The sequence below is a fragment of the Poeciliopsis prolifica genome, unplaced genomic scaffold, assembly GCF_027474105.1.
Source record: "Poeciliopsis prolifica strain line A6 unplaced genomic scaffold, Auburn_PproV2 SCAFFOLD073, whole genome shotgun sequence".
Taxonomy (NCBI): domain Eukaryota; kingdom Metazoa; phylum Chordata; class Actinopteri; order Cyprinodontiformes; family Poeciliidae; genus Poeciliopsis; species Poeciliopsis prolifica.
Window position 1 is genome coordinate 1,323,511 of NW_026562448.1, and position 19,952 is coordinate 1,343,462.

Consider the following 19,952-nt stretch of genomic DNA (forward strand, 5'->3'; position numbering starts at 1 on the left):
CATTAAGCCTTCATCAGATTCCGGTGTGTTGGAGCAGAGATGAACTGAAAGGTTGCAGGACGGTGACACAAGATGACTGGAGTTACAGATTTCTGCTTTTAACTGTACTCTGTTGTTAACTGCAGCCTAAAATTAATAGTTATATAAACAGAACTGATGAAATGCACTATAACTGTATTCTGAGCTTTTTTCTATTCAGATTTGTTGTTGTTTTGTTTCATTTCAGCAGCAAAGTGAGAACAGAAACTTAGATTTAAGTTTTGGTTTCCTGGAATCAGCAGTCAGTTGTTGGACCTGAAGCACGAGAAGCCAGCATGATGCTCTGTTGTTTCAGTTCCTCATCTTTGGCCGGGGATCAAATCTGTGACGGCTGTGATTCAGCATGAATACCTCGCACATTAATTATTTAAAGGCTTCTAATTAAAGATGCTCAATAAGGCAGCTGGCTTTGGGCCAAAGTGGCAACAGAAACAAGAGAAAATTAATCATCTGTTGACAGTCGGAGGTTTAACTCCAGCACTCAACCTGAACCCAGAGGATTTGTTTGAGAACAAATGGACTCAGGTGGCCGAAGTTCAGATCATCACTTTACTAAAAGAATGTTTTAAAACTTTCAACAAAGCTGTATGGAGATATGAGGCTGGGAACAGATTTATTACAGTCATGAATAACATGAATGCTCAAGTCTTATGTTGCAAGTCATGATAAACGGACTGAACTTTTATCACACGGCAGCCGGGGGTTCAGCGCCCAGAGGCACATCGACATCAAACCTTTCACTACAACTCAACCTGCTGAGTCGCCCAGGATCAGTCGGCCATTTTGATTTTTGTGTTATTCTTGGATTTTGCTCCAAGAATAACACAAAACTGCAGTAAACTATTTTAAGTTTATTCAGCCGCGAACATGTCATGATGGTCATGAGACAGGCTTCAGTCAGAGGCCTTTTCAAAGCCATTGCAAGACTGACTGCTACAGGAGATCCTTCCTTCACATCCACAGCGACTCTGAAGATAAACGTCTAATTTCCCTTTACGATAAATAAAATATTCTGAACTCAACTGAATTAAACAAACATGCAGTAAGTTTTACACTTCATAATGGTTTTGGATTTACTGGACATATTTTCTTGAAATGTTTACTGTAATCTGATTTGAACAAAATGTGTCATCCTGACCTGGATTTCATATTATTAATATAATTTGACCTCCTGGGAAATAAGTTCCTCTGATCTGAGTGGATGATCTGACCAGGATCTTTATCAGGACATGCAGACATTTTCTTATCTCCTCCATTCAGAATCATTTTTCTAAAACGCTTCCCTGTTGTTGAATATTCTAGACACTATCAAAACTTCAAACTGCTGACCTCGGATTTTTTCTATTATCTACACATATTGAGGTGAAATAGAGCGCCACCGGTTCACTCGTCTGTAACCAGATAACCACAGAGGTTGAGGTTTCTCTGTTCTGTCACGTAGAGCAACAAATCAACGTCAGGCCTCCCAATCTCTGCTGAGTCCATGTACTTCCTTGTAGATACACACTGATAAGCTTGTAGAATCTTATCACGTTCAATTATGTCACCTTACACTATTCATGACATTTTTTAGAAGGTATTAGATTGTAAACCTCTGGATCTAACAGGTGTTTGGGACGGAAAAGGGGAAAGAAAAGGTAGAAATTATTTGAAAACGATAATACTGACTTCAGAAAGCAATTAAACAGAATGAGAATCAGTAAAAAGCTTTAATAATAAATACTGAGTTACTGTGTTTAATAAAATGCATATTTATTGTTTCACTATTTGCTCAGATTAAAGGATTAGAGCGCTTTTTGTGCTGCCAGTTTTCTGCAAGGTGGAAGATTCAGGTTTACCGTAGAGACGAGGACAAAGCTGCAGGCAGCAGGTGGGTGGATGCAGCCAGAAAGAGATTAATTAAACACATGACAGATTCCTGTGCAACTCCATGTATCAGGTTATAAAAGGACAGGTTTCGAATGAACAAAATGAAAAACATTGTTGAAGGAAGGTGAGGCCAAAGTGCTGCTGAGACAAAACAAAGAAACCAAGAACACAGGACTTAATCTGAGGAGCAGAAAATGGGTCAGTCATGAGAGCCGGTGCTGGGAAACCGGCTTTAGAAAGTCAATAGACTGATTAGTAATTAGGACAGAAATATTCTCTGAGCACTTTCACTAACTTTGATCCTTAAGGAGAAGAAAAGGAGGCAAATGTTAAGAATACGATCAGAGCTGCTGGTCATAAAATGTCCCAAAGCTGCAGTGGTGCAGTGATGGCTGAAGGAGTTGAAATCATCAGACATGGATTAAACATCATGGGACGGTCCAGTCCTCACCGGGTTCTGTGCCTCAGATCCGGTAGAGAAACGACTGAAGAAGAAAATCAGCCAAACGAGTCCTGAGCCAACATGGACTGAAAGGAGGCCTGATAACTAAATACAAACTAAAATATTTGGGCACTTGGGAAACGTGATGCTTGAGAAACACGGTGGTGGCAGCATCATGGGAAGATTTGCTCCAGAGGAACTTGCACAGTTTAAATGGCATCATGAGTAAAGAACCTTATGACTAAATATTCAAATTCAGAAATGTTTTATTTCTGACTCCAGCTGCGGCTTCATTTCAGCTTTTCCAGTGTTGATGACCTGCGACCTGTTGAAAGCCACCCTGTTGCTATGGTTACACATCATAACAAACAGGAAGAAAAGAATCAGTTCAACTACAAGGATGCAGATCTGTCCAAAAAATGGACGAAAACCAAGAGAAGAGAAGCTGAAGGACAACAGTATGAATGTTTCTGAGTCACAAACCCCTGACCTCCGACCCTCTGACCTCCGACCCTCTGACCTCCGAACCCCTGACCTCCGAACCCCTGACCTCCAACCCCTGACCTCCGAACCCCTGACCTCCAACCCCCTGACCTCTGACCCCCTGACCTCCGACCCCCTGACCTCTGAACCCCTGACCTCTGCTGTCGCCTGCAGACTCTTTTATTTGTGACGTTTGTAGCTGCTGTGGTCTTGCTGCGATTGCCTGTAAAACTTAGTTTCCTTCTGGCATCAACACTCTGCCTGCAGTGCTGACATCAGAGCAGCTCATGAGTTTCCAGCTCTCAGGCTGCTTGCCAAACCCGTGTCACATTCTTTCTGTTATTACAGTATTAATTGTGTTTGAGGCCAAAAGTTATATTTAGATCACAAAGCAACAAAGGAATGCTAAAAGCTCCTGTCTGCAAACAAATCAAACAACGAGATGACAGATGGCTCCACAGATAAACAACGGGGAGTTAATGCCACATTCTCATCTGATGCAGGTTTTGGTCTCAGCCGAGAGACAGCTGGACGGGCCTTAAAGGGCCGACACATTCACACAGCCGATCATCCACAGGCAGGTCGAATTAGAGCCACACGTTTGTCTAAACTGGATGCTGGAGTACCCAGAGAAACCACACTCATCCACAGGAAACAGGAAAATCTGCACAAGTAAAAGAATTTCTCACTTCTCAAGTCTTTCTCTCCAAAAAGGAAAACTTCATTCTTAGAAAGAAAAAAATGCATCTGCAGCAAAAAGAAAGTTTCATCCATCAAACTCCTGTTTCATTTAACATCAGATGTTTAACCTGCGTTCAACAGATCAGGTTATGTAATAATAAATAATGATAATATTGTGTAGGCAATGCTTCAGCTGTCTCACATCACCAAGCTATCAAATCAATCTAACATTTCAGAAATAAAACCTGCAATAAATATGGAAACCCAGAAATGTCTCTAATTCCAAACAGGTTCATCTCAACAGGAGATAAGGCAGGACAAAACCCTCACAGATGGCACTCAGTTATTACTCATACTTTAGATTTATGCTCATCAGTCCTGACCTGAATGTGTGGAAGGAGCCAAAGATTAGGGGAATGGTTAGGAGGCGTTTCAACCTCAAAGGCTTCAGCTTCATCGCCAGATAAAAGTATCAGAGAGAAAAGGTTGGATTTCAAGAGTCTTTACATGGAAGAACACAAATAATTTCCCATGTGGCATTTATAATAATTTTTTTTTGTTTTACATTTTTTCGTTGCCTTCAGATATTTTTTACTGGGAACTTCTTAGTTGAATGAAAATGATTTTAAGTCAAAGTCTTTATTTGCTCATTTTTACGCTTTTCACCAAGTTTTATTTATCTCAGTCACAAATTATTTACATTTTCGAAACAAACACATGAGAATCAAAACCCACTTTTCTCACGAACAAGAACATTTAATAAATGAAAACTGAAATGCTGCAGAAGTTGCTGTGAATACGTTTATGTGATGCAAACATAATGAGATGTCAGAACTTTCTGGATACATTTTCACTGTTTCAACAGCAAAAAGCAAGAAAGTATCTAAAGGAAACACAAACATTTGAATAGATTTATTTGCTTCAATTGTCACATTTGTCACTGGAATGTTTAGCTCAAAATGTCAGTGAACCAAAACAGAAAGAAGCAGCGATGACTGATTACGGAGAAAACAAGAAGCTTATGAGCTTCATGTGAAAGACAAGGTTGCTGTGCAGGTTGCTGTGCAACACTGACAAAGAAATGAAACGTGTGAGAGCAGAAGGACCAGTTTCTGCGTTGCTCCATCATCTCTTAACTTCCAGATCTGTTATCAGTTTGAGAATGCAAAAGTTTTATGGTTTTGATGCGAGTGTCTAAAAGAAATTAGAAATTGCTTTTAGCTCATTTAGTTATTTTTATACAGATCAGTTCATTTAGCATTAGGTTGTCTCTGCTGATCAAAGCGCCTAATAATGATAATATTGTGATTTCTGTGTAGCTATATCAGCGTAGTTTTATTTCAGAAATCTAAAACCTCAATTAAATAATTTCTCATTGTGAACTAGTGCTGCACCCATTGCAGTTTTCTGGCTGATCTCAGATTATTGATCTTTTAAAAGCCTGACTTACTGATTCCGATTTTGGCCGATACCATTTTTTTGTCTGAAATGTTGCTCCATATATCAAGAAAGTTGCTGAATTAGCAACAATGGGTTGACCATTGTTAACTGTAAATGTGCAGACGTGACCTGGTCTGCCAGTCCAACCTCACAGGAGGAAGGAAAACCACAGTGGTTGATGCAGGCAGCAGGTTTCTGTAAATGGTACCACTGAAGTGCCAACACTGGACCAGCGGAGACAAAACAGGGTGTGGTTGTTTCATTTTGAGTCATGTTTGGAAAAACAAATGAAACTGTATGAATGGCACGCAGAACATTCCTGCTTAACAATGCAACGTCTCACCGCAGAGCAATAACAAACAGTGGTGAGATGTTTCACTTTTCATTTCTGTGTTGTTTGTTAATGCTGGAAATTTAACAATCAAAACACATGATTGCTTGTTTTATTGTGATATTTAATCTATTGCTCATTAGATTTACCTCAGGCTGTATTCACACCTGAACTCCAGTCCGAACTCCAGTCCGCTGAAAGTCTGGTTCACTTGGGGAGGTGTGAATGTGGAATCGGACTAAAGAAGTGAACTCTGATCCGCCTACAAACCTCATTGAAATGAACTTGCTGCGGCTTGAATGTGAACCTCCAGTGTGACCGGAGTCTGCTCTAAAGCGAGACATGGGCTACAGCGCAGGGCATTCTGGGTAAATACAACCAGAACAAAGATGCTAGCCTAGCGCTAGCAGCAGAAATGGCTTGTGGCCTTTAGCAAAAGACAAAGGAGAAATCCCCTAGCAGCTAAAATCTGATGCTACTTTATTTTATTCACATTTGGTGAAGAAGGAAGTTGCACTCGATGTCTTGGGAGATTTTTGTGTCGTTTCATTCAGTAGTTCTCGCTGCAGCGCCCCCACAGGCCAGGAGAGGATTTGTCATTTGGTTTTTGTTGTTGCTCTCCCCTTTCTTTTTCTTTAGGTTCTCATCTTCACCTTTAAGATTTCTTTAGATTATTTTTTAAAGAATAAAACTTTAACTTTACCCTCCTGGTTTATTTATTGTTCATCAGCCTTGGGGATGTAACAGAGGACCAAAACTGAAACATCTGTTGCTTCTCCAGCTGATGCGGTTTTCTTTCTGTCAAACCACAAAGCTGCAGCACACATGCTGGCCAGGCGGCCGAGAGGCCCTGAAAGTTTCCCAGCTGGCCTTTCAGTCTGCAGAGGCAGCGTGAAACCAGCTGGGCCTGATCAACCCAGCATGCAGCAACCACTGCATGCAACATCCTCAATTAAACCCAGACTGTCAGGTATGAAAATACCTTTAATGAGTCTCAGTATAGACACAATTACTGCTTGAGGAACTAATTTTCTGACTTTATTAGGTTTATCTGATAGGAACGGACGCACCTTAACAAAGAGCAACTGAACCGAACAGCAGAGCCATTCTTTTATCACAGTGCAAGTAGCACAAGATCATTTGCAGCTCTGGTTCCTGGCAGGGGAAAATGTTTCTCAGAACTATTAAAAAGTGGAATGATAGTTGTTTAAAATAATACAACATGATGTCAACTACATGTACAGAATCATACCTGTAGAACACTGAAGTATAAAAATAAAGACATCAGGCATGGATGCAGTTCTGATTCATTTAACCAGAACTGTTTGTTTTTTGAACATACTAAAACTGAGCTATGCTATGTTAACTTTAGCTGAGCATTGTTGAGATTTCATTAAGGTTAAACTCGATTGTTTTTCTTGCTTAGAAACCAAGTTTCCAAGAACATTAAAAGGAAACAAACATCATCTATTTGACTCCTTGGTGATTATAAACAGGTGGAAACCAGTAAAAGGAAACTGAGACCTGCAGTGTCTGGCAGCCTGACAGGAAGCTCCTTCTCTTGGACGCAGCAGCATCTCTGTGATTTCTCAGCAAACACAAACAGAATCAGACTGGGATCAAATGTCTTTGCATCCCTGAGATTAACTTTGATTTTGGTGATAAAAAAATAGAGCAGCTACTTCTTCTACGTACAATGACTGTGTTGTGTGGCGTGACAGGAAGAAATGACTAGAATAATAAAAGCGTATTGCTTTGTTTAATACCTGATCATGTGAAAAGTTACTGTTTACAATCTTTCTTTGCATTTTATATCATTTTATTTATACAAAATATCATTTTAAAATGAAAATTGCATTTTCATTGAAAAACAGTTTTCCATTTAAACAGAAAACCTGAAAAGTTTTCCCATCTTGTTCTTTATAAGCATCAAACTGGTTTGTTTTCTCAAACCAGTTCTGCAGCTGCTTCATTGTTCTCAAGCTTTCTGTTCATTCCTTCATCCTGCAACACCCCTTTGCCTGGCAGGTGTATTTAAGATGCTGCAGGGCGACGGGAGCACCATCGCTGGACACAGTTAAGCTGAGAGCGTCCAGATGGCCTCCGCGGTGCTGCTCCTGCTGCAGCTGCTGCTGCTGCAGCTGCTGCTGCTCACCTGTCTGGTGTCGGCCTCTCATCACTGGGGAGGAACCACCAGCTTCACCTACAAAGGAAGGAACCCTGATGGGACAGTGAAGGTAAAAACCCTCAGTAACATTTTATATTTAGATTTAACAGGATGATTTTATCATCAAAATGTTTTGTTTTGACTATTTCGCCACATTAATACGAGAAATTCAAACCAGCTTCATGTCTGTAGAAAGACGATGTTAAAACTTTCCAATAAAATGGCAAAAAATAAACAATTATCAAGCAAAACTTGATAATTGTATGTACAGTCATGTTCAATAAGTCAGAATTTGAGGCTTGTTTGTTGGATTAATTATCTTTTTAAAGATACAGAATCTTTTAAGCATGTATTAAACATACTTTCCATAAAACCCATGTTTCTGTATCATTAGTATGTGTGGGATCAATCTGTGGTTCACATAGTGATGGATTTACTGAAATAATCCAATTTTAATAGTTTCATGAATTATTGAATATTCTTTCTTGCATTATTATATCTTTTTTCTTTTCTTCAAGACTGTTGAGATGATTGTCTACAATTCAGGAAATTATAAAAATGTAATATATTTACCAACTGGCTGATTGATAAAAACCTTTTAAAATTCTTTTTGTTTTTTGCTTTACAGCTACTTCAATTGAAAATTTAAAAAAAATCTTAAATATGTTTTACTATTAATTATCTAAACAAAAAGTTTCAACTATTTTTAAGAATTTTAAATCAATCATTTAAGGTCTGTAAAGTTTCACATTTCGCCCACAGATGTCCCTCCGAACCAGAGATACTTTTGATAGCTGTTATTATTACCACTACTGGTATTGTTACGGCAGCAACTGCGGCTCTGCAAACACTCGAGTCACAAGTCAAATTGACACGAGCACCAACACTCCATCCTACGAGAGTCAATGGTGCGAAACAGAAACTGTTGAGACTTGGACCCTCCCCAGTGACAAACCGTTCAATCTCAGGTGAGCATCTTTACAAATATATTCATATTTCAAAGATTGGAATCACTTTGATTGAAAATCTGTTGTGTTTTTGGTGGCAAAATGTACATGAAGCTTCATCTTGTCCCGTCCTTTTAAAATATCAGGACATCCAGCTGCTGCTGGATCTCAACACGTAACTCGGTTAATAACTGGCACTTCGATTCTCACATGGATTTCGGAACGAGGTCAGACACAAGAAAACCAAATAAATCACCTGATCTGGCCATTGTGCCCTTCTTAAGGTAACTATCCTCTGGTTTCTGTGACTGATCTGCATTTAACACAATTAAATGTAAAGAATAAGCCAAAATATTTGATAATTTTCAATGTGATTTCCATGAAGTCAATGTCAGAGACTTCATTAAATATTGAAAATGCTTTTTTACTTGGTTTTTGCTGATTTTACAACTTGTGTTTGCATCTAATGAAGAGTTCCTCAGAACTGCCCGAGAACGTACAGGCTGGCTGCCTTTGACCCTGACGGTGACCGAGTCCGCTGCAGGTATGGGAATCTCCAGGGATACGAATGTGACAACTGCCAGCTCCCTTCAGGCTTCCAGCTGGACCAGGTATTCACATATTTATGTTATAGTATTAGCTCATATCAAACTGTGACAATTAACGATTTAATTAGTATGTGATTATTTTTCCAGGATTCTTGCGCCTTACACTACCAGTATACCTATTCCGACTCCAGAATCTTTGGTTTTGAGATGGTGGTAGAAGATTACGCACGCGGTACTATCGATCTGTTCTACTCTGATGGATCAAGTGTTCGCAAACATCCACTGCCTTCCAGGATGAAGAGACAAGCTTACACCGTACCACCTCCAACAAGCACTGCCCCCACAACTACAGCTACAATTGCAGCTACAACAACACCCTGGTGGTGGTTGTGGCAGACTACCACAACAGCTACACCTACAACTACAACTGCAGCACCAACAACACCCTGGTGGTGGTTGTGGCAGACTACCACAACACCTACACCTACAACTACAACTGCCGCACCAACAACACCCTGGTGGTGGTGGCAGACTACCACAACAGCTACACCTACAACTACAACTGCAGCACCAACAACACCCTGGTGGTGGTGGCAGACTACCACAACAGCTACACCTACAACTACAACTGCAGCACCAACAACACCCTGGTGGTGGTGGTGGCAGACTACCACAACAGCTACACCTACAACTACAACTGCAGCACCAACAACACCCTGGTGGTGGTGGTGGCAGACTACCACAACAGCTACACCTACAACTACAACTGCAGCACCAACAACACCCTGGTGGTGGTGGTGGCAGACTACCACAACAGCTACACCTACAACTACAACTGCAGCACCAACAACAACTTGGTGGTGGTGGTGGCAGAGTACCCCTGCACCCTCAACTACCACAAACACCCCCTGGTGGTGGCAGACTACCACAACACCTACACCTACAACTACAACTGCAGCTCCAACAACCAGTCAAAGTGTGAGCAGTACTCCCCTTAGTAAGCAACCTCTGCAGTTCTCTTTTCTCGGTAAGAACACATTTACTGGTTTCAATGAATAACTGACCATAAATTATTCCTGTCTTTATTTTCAAACCAGACCCACTGGGAGTGTTGCAGGAAAGGTTAAAAGAAGCTAAATACTGTTTCATACCATAACACTTAACTCTTATTTCTAGGGGATAATTTTAAGGAAACAGATTTATATGCATTTCTGAAAAATGGGACTGACCCTAGGAAATGGGATTGAAACAGTCTCAAAGCACACCGGTCCAGTTAAAGTCCCAGAAGAGTTCACTTGTGTCATATAGGAAACAAATTAGGATCTAGGAGGAAACAGTTTTTATACCTCTGGCAAATATTTGGATCAAACTTAATTGTTTGCTTGTTTTTTCTAAGTGGAAACATTAGTTGACATTTAGCTTCCACGCGGGGAACCGCTTTCACTACCAGTATACCTATTCATGTATCATGTTGGAGAGGACGGCTCCTTCAGGCAGGGAACTGTTACAGCAGTTCCCTGCCTGAAGGAGCCGTCCTCTCCAACATGAACAAACAGAAGAGGAAGAGAAAGTGGGAGGTGCCCCTGCCAAAGGTTCACGCTCAAGGAGAGACAGAAGTTCTTAAAGTCATTCGAACAGGAAAGAGAGAAACACAGGAACCGCTTCAACGCAGGGAACAGCTTTAACACAGGGAACCGCTTCAACGCAGGGAACAGCTTTAACACAGGGAACCGCTTCAACGCAGGGAACAGCTTTAACACAGGGAACCGCTTCAACACAGGAAACTGCTTTCAGGCAGGGAACCACTTTCAGGCAGGGAACTGCTTTAACACAGGGAACCGCTTCAACACAGGGAACCGCTTCAACACAGGGAACCGCTTCAACACAGGAAACCGCTTTCAGGCAGGGAACCACTTTCAGGCAGGGAACCACTTTAACACAGGGAACAGCTTCAACAAAGGGAACCGCTTTCAGGCAGGGAACCACTTTAACACAGGGAACCGCTTCAACGAAGGGAACAGCTTTCAGGCAGGGAACCACTTTAACACAGGGAACCGCTTCAACGAAGGGAACAGCTTTCAGGCAGGGAACTGCTTTAACACAAGGAATCGCTTTCAGGCAGGGAACCGCTTTAACACAGGGAACCGCTTCAACGCTTCAACGCTTTCAGGCAGGGAACCGATTTGATACAGGGAACCACTTTCAGGCAGGGAACTGCTTTAACACAGGGTACCACTTCAACGCAGGGACCCGCTTTCAGGCAGGGAACTGCTTTAACACAGGGAACCGCTTCAATGCAGGGAACCGCTTTCAGGCAGGGAACCACTTTCAGGCAGGGAACCGCTTTAACACAGGGAACCGCTTCAACACAGGAAACTGCTTTCAGGCAGGGAACCGATTTGATACAGGGAACCACTTTCAGGCAGGGAACTGCTTTAACACAGGGAACCGTTTCAACGCAGGGACCCGCTTTCAGGCAGGGAACTGCTTTAACACAGGGAACCGCTTTCAGGCAGGGAACCGCTTTCAGGCAGGGAACCACTTTCAGGCAGGGAACCGATTTCAGGCGGGGAACTGCTTTAACACAGGGAACCACTTCCAGGAAGGGAACCGCTTTCAGGCAGGGAACCACTTTAAGGCAAGGAACCACTTTCTGGCAGGGAACCACTTTAAGGCAAGGAACCACTTTCAGGCGGGGAATCGCTTTCAGGCAGGGAACCGCTTTCAGGGAGGGAACCACTTTCAGGGAGGGAACCACTTTCAGGCAGGGAATCGCTTTCAGGCAGGGAACCACTTTCAGGCAGGGAGCCCTTTAACACAGGGAACTGCTTTCAGGCAGGGAACAGCTTTAACACAGGGAACCGCTTCAACGCAGGGAACAGCTTTAACACAGGGAACCGCTTCAACGCAAGGAACAGCTTTAACACAGGGAACCACTTTAAGGCAAGGAACCACTTTCTGGCAGGGAACCACTTTAAGGCAAGGAACCACTTTCAGGCGGGGAATCGCTTTCAGGCAGGGAACCACTTTCAGGGAGGGAACCACTTTCAGGCAGGGAATCGCTTTCAGGCAGGGAACCACTTTCAGGCAGGGAGCCCTTTAACACAGGGAACCGCTTCAACGCAGGGAACAGCTTTAACACAGGGAACCGCTTCAACGCAGGGAACAGCTTTAACACAGGGAACCGCTTCACCGCAAGGAACAGCTTTAACACAGGGAACCGCTTCAACGCAGGGAACAGCTTTCAGGCAGGGAACCGCTTTAACACAGGGAACCGCTTTCAGGCAGGGAACCGCTTTAACACAGGGAACCGCTTCAAAGAAGGGAACAGCTTTAACACAGGGAACCACTTTAACACAGGGAACCGCTTCAACGAAGGGAACAGCTTTAACACAGGGAACCACTTTAACACATGGAGCCGCTTCAACGAAGGGAACCGCTTTCAGGCAGGGAACCACTTTAACACAGGGAACCGCTTCAACGAAGGGAACCCCTTTCAGGCAGAGAACCGCTTCAAGGAAGGGAACAGCTTTAACACAGGGAACCGCTTCAACGAAGGGAACAGCTTTAACACAGGGAACCACTTTAACACAGGGAACTGCTTCAACGAAGGGATCCACTTTCAGGCAGGGAACCACTTTAACACAGGGAACCGCTTTAACGAAGGGAACAGCTTTAACACAGGGAACCACTTTAACACAGGGAACCGCTTCAACGAAGGGAACCGCTTTCAGGCAGGGAACTGCTTTAACACAAGGAATCGCTTTCAGGCAGGGAACCGCTTTAACACAGGGAACCGCTTCAACGCAGGGAACCGCTTTAACACAGGGAACCGCTTCAACGAAGGGAACCGCTTTCAGGCAGGGAACCACTTTAACACAGGGAACCGCTTCAACGAAGGGAACCGCTTTCAGGCAGGGAACCACTTTAACACAGGGAACCGCTTCAACGAAGGGAACCACTTTCAGGCAGGGAACCACTTTAACACAGGGAACCGCTTCAACGAAGGGAACCACTTTCAGGCAGGGAACCACTTTAACACAGGGAACCGCTTCAACGAAGGGAACCACTTTAAGGCAGGGAACCGCTTTAACACAGTGAACTGCTTTCAGGCAGGGAACCGCTTTAACACAGGGAACCGCTTCAACGCAGGGAACCGCTTTCAGGCAGGGAACCACTTTCAGGCAGGGACCCGCTTTAACACAGGGAACCGCTTCAACACAGGGAACTGCTTTCAGGCAGGGAACCGCTTTGATACAGGGAACCACTTTTAGGCAGGGAACCCTTTACCACAGGGAACCGCTTCAACGCAGGGACCCGCTTTCAGGCAAGGAACTGCTTTAACACAGGGAACCGCTTCATGCAGGGAACCGCTTTCAGGCAGGGAACCGCTTTCAGGCAGGGAACCACTTTCAGGCAGGGAACCGCTTTAACACAGGGAACCGCTTCAACGAAGGGAACAGCTTTCAGGCAGGGAACCACTTTAACACAGGGAACCGCTTTCAGGCAGGGAACTGCTTTAACACAAGGAATCGCTTTCAGGCAGGGAACCGCTTTAACACAGTGAACTGCTTTCAGGCAGGGAACCGCTTCAACGCAGGGAACCGCTTTCAGGCAGGGAACCACTTTCAGGCAGGGAACCGCTTTAACACAGGGAACCGCTTCAACACAGGGAACTGCTTTCAGGCAGGGAACCGCTTTGATACAGGGAACCACTTTTAGGCAGGGAACCCTTTACCACAGGGAACCGCTTCAACGCAGGGACCCGCTTTCAGGCAGGGAACTGCTTTAACACAGGGAACCGCTTCAATGCAGGGAACCGCTTTCAGGCAGGGAACCGCTTTCAGGCAGGGAACCACTTTCAGGCAGGGAACCACTTTCAGGCAGGGAACCGCTTAAAGGCGGGGAACTGCTTTAACACAGGGAACCACTTCCAGGAAGGGAACCGCTTTCAGGCATTGAACCACTTTCTGGCAGGGAACCACTTTAAGGCAAGGAACCACTTTCTGGCAGGGAACCACTTTAAGGCAAGGAACCACTTTCAGGGAGGGAACCACTTTCAGGCAGGGAACCACTTTAACACAGGGAACCACTTTCAGGCAGGGAATCGCTTTCAGGCAGGGAACCGCTTTCACACAAAACCTTTGAATGGAGCCAAAGAGACCATTTGATCTCAAAGACTTTGAGCTCATCACCAATATTAAATCCTCAAATTTCCTTTTCAAAAGTGTTGAAGACAAACGGGCCGCAGTCAGACACAGAAAGTCGTAGATCGTGGAAGGTGGTGATTTGTTTATCATTTCCCAATGTTGCATTTTTCTTAATAAATGCACACAAAGTAAAGGTTGGTTCCCCATTTTCTCCATATGTGCCAAGAAATGTGAATGTAGCCAGATTACCAGACCCTTTAACTGAAATTTAAAAAAGCTTTAATTGAGAAGTAAATCATGATGCAAAACACTCAAGTGTCAAGATAGGTGAGGTAAACAAGGTTATATATTATTATATTTATCTTTTTATTCCCCAGTGGATCCGCCTGTTCCCTCATGTCAGGAGGGTCTCTACCTGCCTCAGTTTGTGGCTCCGACTCCTTCGCATGGAACTCGGATCACGGCTGAGGTCGACAAAGAGGTGGAAATCAGAGTCAGGGCGACTGCAGCATATTCATCGTAAGTCACCAGAGTTTACTGAAGGCTGACGCCGATGACAAATCAACACTGATGATATGGTGACCTCTGCTTTTTCTGTGACCCAGAATCCAAAACATCATCTTCAGTGGGCCAACAAACGTCACCAAGCACCGGGACACGAATAACGACTTTGTCATCAGGTGGACTCCAGATGCAGATCACCTGGGAGAACAATATCCAATCTGCTTTGTGGTGGAGTCAGGCAGCTGGTGAGAACAGGATGAGCTCATCTTTTATTTTTGCACCTCAACCATGAACAGCTTTTCAATCTCTTCATAACAGAAGGGTGTTACACAATCTTTATCCTCATTTAATGTCTATTTCAGTGTTACGTTGATGAGAATAATAGTAGCACAGCAGTTAAACACACTAGTTATTTCATATATGAGAGACGTGCTTTTAGTCAAAAGGAAAATGAAACAGTTTCTTGTGAATCTTTTTCAGGAACGCTTTCTATCAGTCTGAGATGAGGTGTGTCCTGGTGGAAATCCAAAAGCATCAAAGTAAGTGTGAAGCTTACTTTGGGAAATACCTTCAGTATGAACGAGAAAACGATTCCAACAATCAGTGGAGATAATTTTACAGAAATTATTCACGATAGTTTAAATTTCAGGCTATTCCTTGTTATCGTCTAATCATTAAAACATCTGTGTTTGTTCCAGTTGAAGCCACAGTGACCTGCACCCAATCCACAATGAAGGTTGAGGTTGACAAAGCTTCCTTCTTTGGACTCCAGGAGGATCATCTTCGCCTAAGTGACCCAGCAACACCGTCTGCAGCCTGCAGAGACACTCCAACAGCACTCACATCGTCGCCGTCATTCCCCTCAACGAATGCGGGACTCAGATCGAGGTGAGAGCCGTTTGACACATCACACTCAGTCAGTTACCTGTTTAACACAGACCGCTCCCTCTGCAGGAAGACGACGACTACCTCATTTTCAAGAATGAGATCACACTAAGGAAGACGACCCGAACAAGCTGATCACCAGGAAGCACCTGGTGGAGGCCCGGTTCTACTGCCAGTACCCCAAACGGGGGAATGTGACGCTGAGCTTCAAAGTGCACAGAAAGAACGTCACGGTGTGGGAGAAAGGCTTCGGCACGTTCACCTACCAGTTTGAGTTTTACCAGAGCAGTCAGTTCAACGCCCTGTTCAGCCCAAACTCATACCCACTGGAGTACGACGTGGGAGACAGGATCTACATGCGGCTGGACGCCAGCTCCTCTGTCAACAACACCGAGATGTTTGTGGAGTCCTGCAGAGCTGCACCGTATGACAACCCCAACTATCATCCAACCTACTCCATCATTGAGAACGGGTGAGGCGTGGCTTTCATCTGGCCGACGCATGCATGATGCTAATGCTGCGTCACCATTAGCATCATCAGAACATAATTACACACTGATTTTGGCAAAGACACGCACATAAAGTGACAAAAATCTAATTTCAAAATGTTCATATTAAAAACTGCCAAAACAAGCAGGTTAGTTCATAGAGAATTTTATCTGAAGCTACATTTTCTTAAAAAAGACAAAGAAAGTTCTGAAGATGTTTGACGATGATGAGGTTGATGGTTCCATCTATGAGCTTTAAATCTAATCATGAGTTTTTGGTTTCATCCAGGTGCCAGGTTGACCCGACCCTGCAGATCCACTCCACCCCCAACAGCAATGAGTTCAGGTTCAGCATTGAGGCCTTCAAGTTCATCGGACTGCACGATCAGGTGAGCAATAAACCTGGTTGGAAAAGATTTTTAATTGAATTGGAGTTTTTCTACCAGCTGAACAGTTTGCACCTGTTTGTGTAAAAATGTTTGAACAAAATGTGAAATTGTTATATAAAATAATGAATTATTAAAACACTCTGTATGAAAACAAACACCAGAGGGAGTGCTTTCTGTTAGTGGCTGTGTGTTTGAGTTCAGGTGTACATCAGCTGCACAGTCATGATGTGTGAAGCAGAAACTCCAACACCAGGTGCTCCAGGGGATGCAGCAACTCCACAGGGTCTAGCAGCTTCATTCGCAGAAAGAGAGAGGCTGTGATCGAGAGCGGAAAGCACTTCGTTTCCCAGGGTCCTTTGCGTCTGAAGCGTGAGGCGGACCCCAGAGGGGGCTCAGGTAAGGAGATGGTGGTATGATGAGGTTTATGAGCAGCAGATAAAATGTGAACAGGACTCCATCAGCACCGTGTTCCTCTTTCCTGCAGCTGCCAACCTGAACCTGAACCTGGTGTTTGTGGCTGGATGTCTCCTGGCTGCGGTTGGGATGGTCTGCGGCGTCATCATCTACAAAAGCAAAACCTCCAGGGTCAAATACCAACCTCTGCCGGCACATGAAAGCTAAAGCTGGAACATTGTTGCTGTGATGTGACATCTTGGGTGTTTTTGAAGTGATTTAATTTCATAAACCAATGTAGATGCAAACAGCAGAATAAATGACCAGTTATGTTTTTTGATGCTGAAGAGAAAGATCCAGATGGAAAATGGAGATAATCTTAAACAAAACTGGAAGAAAGTTCTTTACTTGGTTGCTGATTTACTGTTGTGTATGAATATCTACTGTTTCCTCCTGCCCTGTAATGCACTATGTGATGAATGTAGCACAGTTTAAATGTTTTTCTGTCATAATCAGTCAGTTTTGAACTAAGTTGCTTTTAAAAAAATTATTTTTATCTTTTTATGTTCTTTCATTTGTTTAAAGGTGGATTTGGTATTTCTAATTGGCTCAATAAAAAGACTCTTGAAAGATGCAAATATATTTCAGTGAAACAATCATTTCTCTGTTCTATATAAATAATGTTCCATTTCATAAATGAAGAGTTAAGCTTATTGGACAATTATAGGGAGTCCTCACCAGGTCACTGTGGAAATTTCACATTTTCTCACGATGCAAAATGTGAATTATGTGATCAGTTTTTCTGTCTCTTCACTTCTGATCGTTTCATCCAACGACACCAAAATTATGGTGACAAACAAATTAAATAACCAGACTCAACTGACTGAGAAAATGTTGACAATAATTAACGTGGAGCACATAAACTGCAGCATGCAGGTGAGCTGCATGCTGCAGTGGATGGGCTTTTCCCTCGTTGCTTTTCTCTCTTTCATTAGAGCTTCCCAAGTTTTCACTCCTGTGCAAAACTCCAAAAAATCTATTTAACATTGAGACTGAAAACCTTTGAAGCAATAAAATGTGATAACCCATTTTTAGCACTGATAAAAAAATGTGTTAAAATACAGCATGTCTTCTTTTAAGTTTTAGAACAACGCACACCTTAAACGCATCGAAGCAAAATATGAAGGTTTATAATGATAACAGAATCATGGCAATAATAATGCATCACAAAGCAAAGTCCTGATCGTCACTCTTACTATCAAGACTTTCACTCAATCAGCACAATGTGTTCTTGCAAGAATAAGAACAGAAAGCAGTTGTGTTAGACAACAGGATGTTGGCACAGTGTTGGCTGTGAGTTGGAAACCACAGTATCTCTGCAGAGGTCTGGGATCTTCAGCCTGCTTTCATCTGCAGGATTGCAACACTTCAGATAAGCTTGAATCTCAGGGAGATTCTGTCCTTATATGTAGGTGGTTCCTCTGGCGTCTCTGAATCCTCCCTAAAGTCCAGCAGTGTGAAGCACAATGAGCTCAAACACAGACCTGCAGCTGCAGCAGGAATCATTTCATCAGGCAAAATGCAGCAGCTCCAGTAAACACTGTTTGCCAGATAACATCATTACCAAAAGGCTAAGCTGAGAATACAGTTTCATTTTCCTTCAGACCATCATTCAGGAAAATAGATGAAGTATCATTTTGTTATCTTTTGTTTCTTTTCAGCTAGAAGAACGACTTGAGTTCAGACTCAGCTGTTTCACTGAGCAGCAACAGCCTCATGCTGCAGTGAGAAGAAACGTTCCAAGAAAAACAGAACCAAAGACAAAGGCTGAAGCAGAGCCTTTGAAAAATCCTGTTCCTTTGTGTCTTTCTTTTCGTAATAATTGAATAATAAATTCACATAAAATCTGTAAAAAGAGAAATTATTTACCAGGCTTATCATCATAGCGATAAATCATGATCTTATCAATATGGTGATCCCCAACCTTTTCATTACCGTGGACCGGACCGGACCAACCGGACTGGACCGGACCAACCGGACCAACCGGACCGGACTGAACCGGACCAACCGGACCGGACTGAACCGGACCAACCGGACCGGACTGAACTGGACCAACCGGACCGGACTGAACCGGACCAAACCGGCCCAACTGGACCGGACTGAACCGGACCAACCGGACCGGACTGAACCGGACCAACCGGACCGGACTGGACTGGTGGACCAGACCGGACTGGACTGGAGTGGACCAACCGGACCGGACTGGACTGGAGTGGACCAGACTGGACTGGACTGGAGTGGACCAGACCGGACTGGACTGGAGTGGACCAACCAGACTGGACTGGACTGGAGTGGACCAGACCGGACTGGACTGGAGTGGACCAGACCGGACTGGACTGGAGTGGAGTGGACCAGACCGGACTGGACTGGAGTGGACCAGACTGGACTGGACTGGAGTGGACCAGACCGGACTGGACTGGAGTGGACCAGACCAGACTGGACTGGACTGGAGTGGACCAGACCGGACTGGACTGGAGTGGACCAGACCAGAGTGAACCAGTCAAGACTTGGTAATTTTGCTGCAGCCTGGCAGGAGGTGTGGAGAGAAGTAAGACAACATGTTTTCCCACTAAACCCTTTTTCTTTTTTGCCCTGATTTTCCCTTTTCAACAATCTGACAATGCCCTGCAGTGTGTGGTTTGTTACCTGGTAGTGTGTTACCTGGTGGTGTGTTACCTGGTGGTGTGTTACCTGGTGGCTTGTTACCTGGTGGCTTGTTACCTGGTGGTGTGTTACCTGGTGGTTTGTTACCTGGTGGTTTGTTACCTGGTGGTGTGTTACCTGGTGGTTTGTTACCTGGTGGTGTGTTACCTGGTGGTTTGTTACCTGGTGGTGTGTTACCTGGTGGTGTGTTACCTGGTGGCTTGTTACCTGGTGGCTTGTTACCTGGTGGCTTGTTACCTGGTGGTGTGTTACCTGGTGGCTTGTTACCTGGTGGCTTGTTACCTGGTGGCTTGTTACCTGGTGGTGTGTTACCTGGTGGTGTGTTACCTGGTGGTGTGTTACCTGGTGGCTTGTTACCTGGTGGTGTGTTACCTGGTGGTGTGTTACCTGGTGGCTTGTTACCTGGTGGCGTGTTACCTGGTGGTGTGTTACCTGGTTGTGTGTTACCTGGTGGTGTGTTACCTGGTGGCTTGTT

General features: G+C 43.9%; 1 pseudogene; it reads left to right on the plus strand.

Annotated features, from left to right (window-relative positions):
* Window positions 1–7,339: 7,339 nt before the first annotated feature.
* LOC129352213 (uncharacterized) lies at window positions 7,340–17,398 on the plus strand (annotated as a pseudogene).
* Window positions 17,399–19,952: the final 2,554 nt, after the last annotated feature.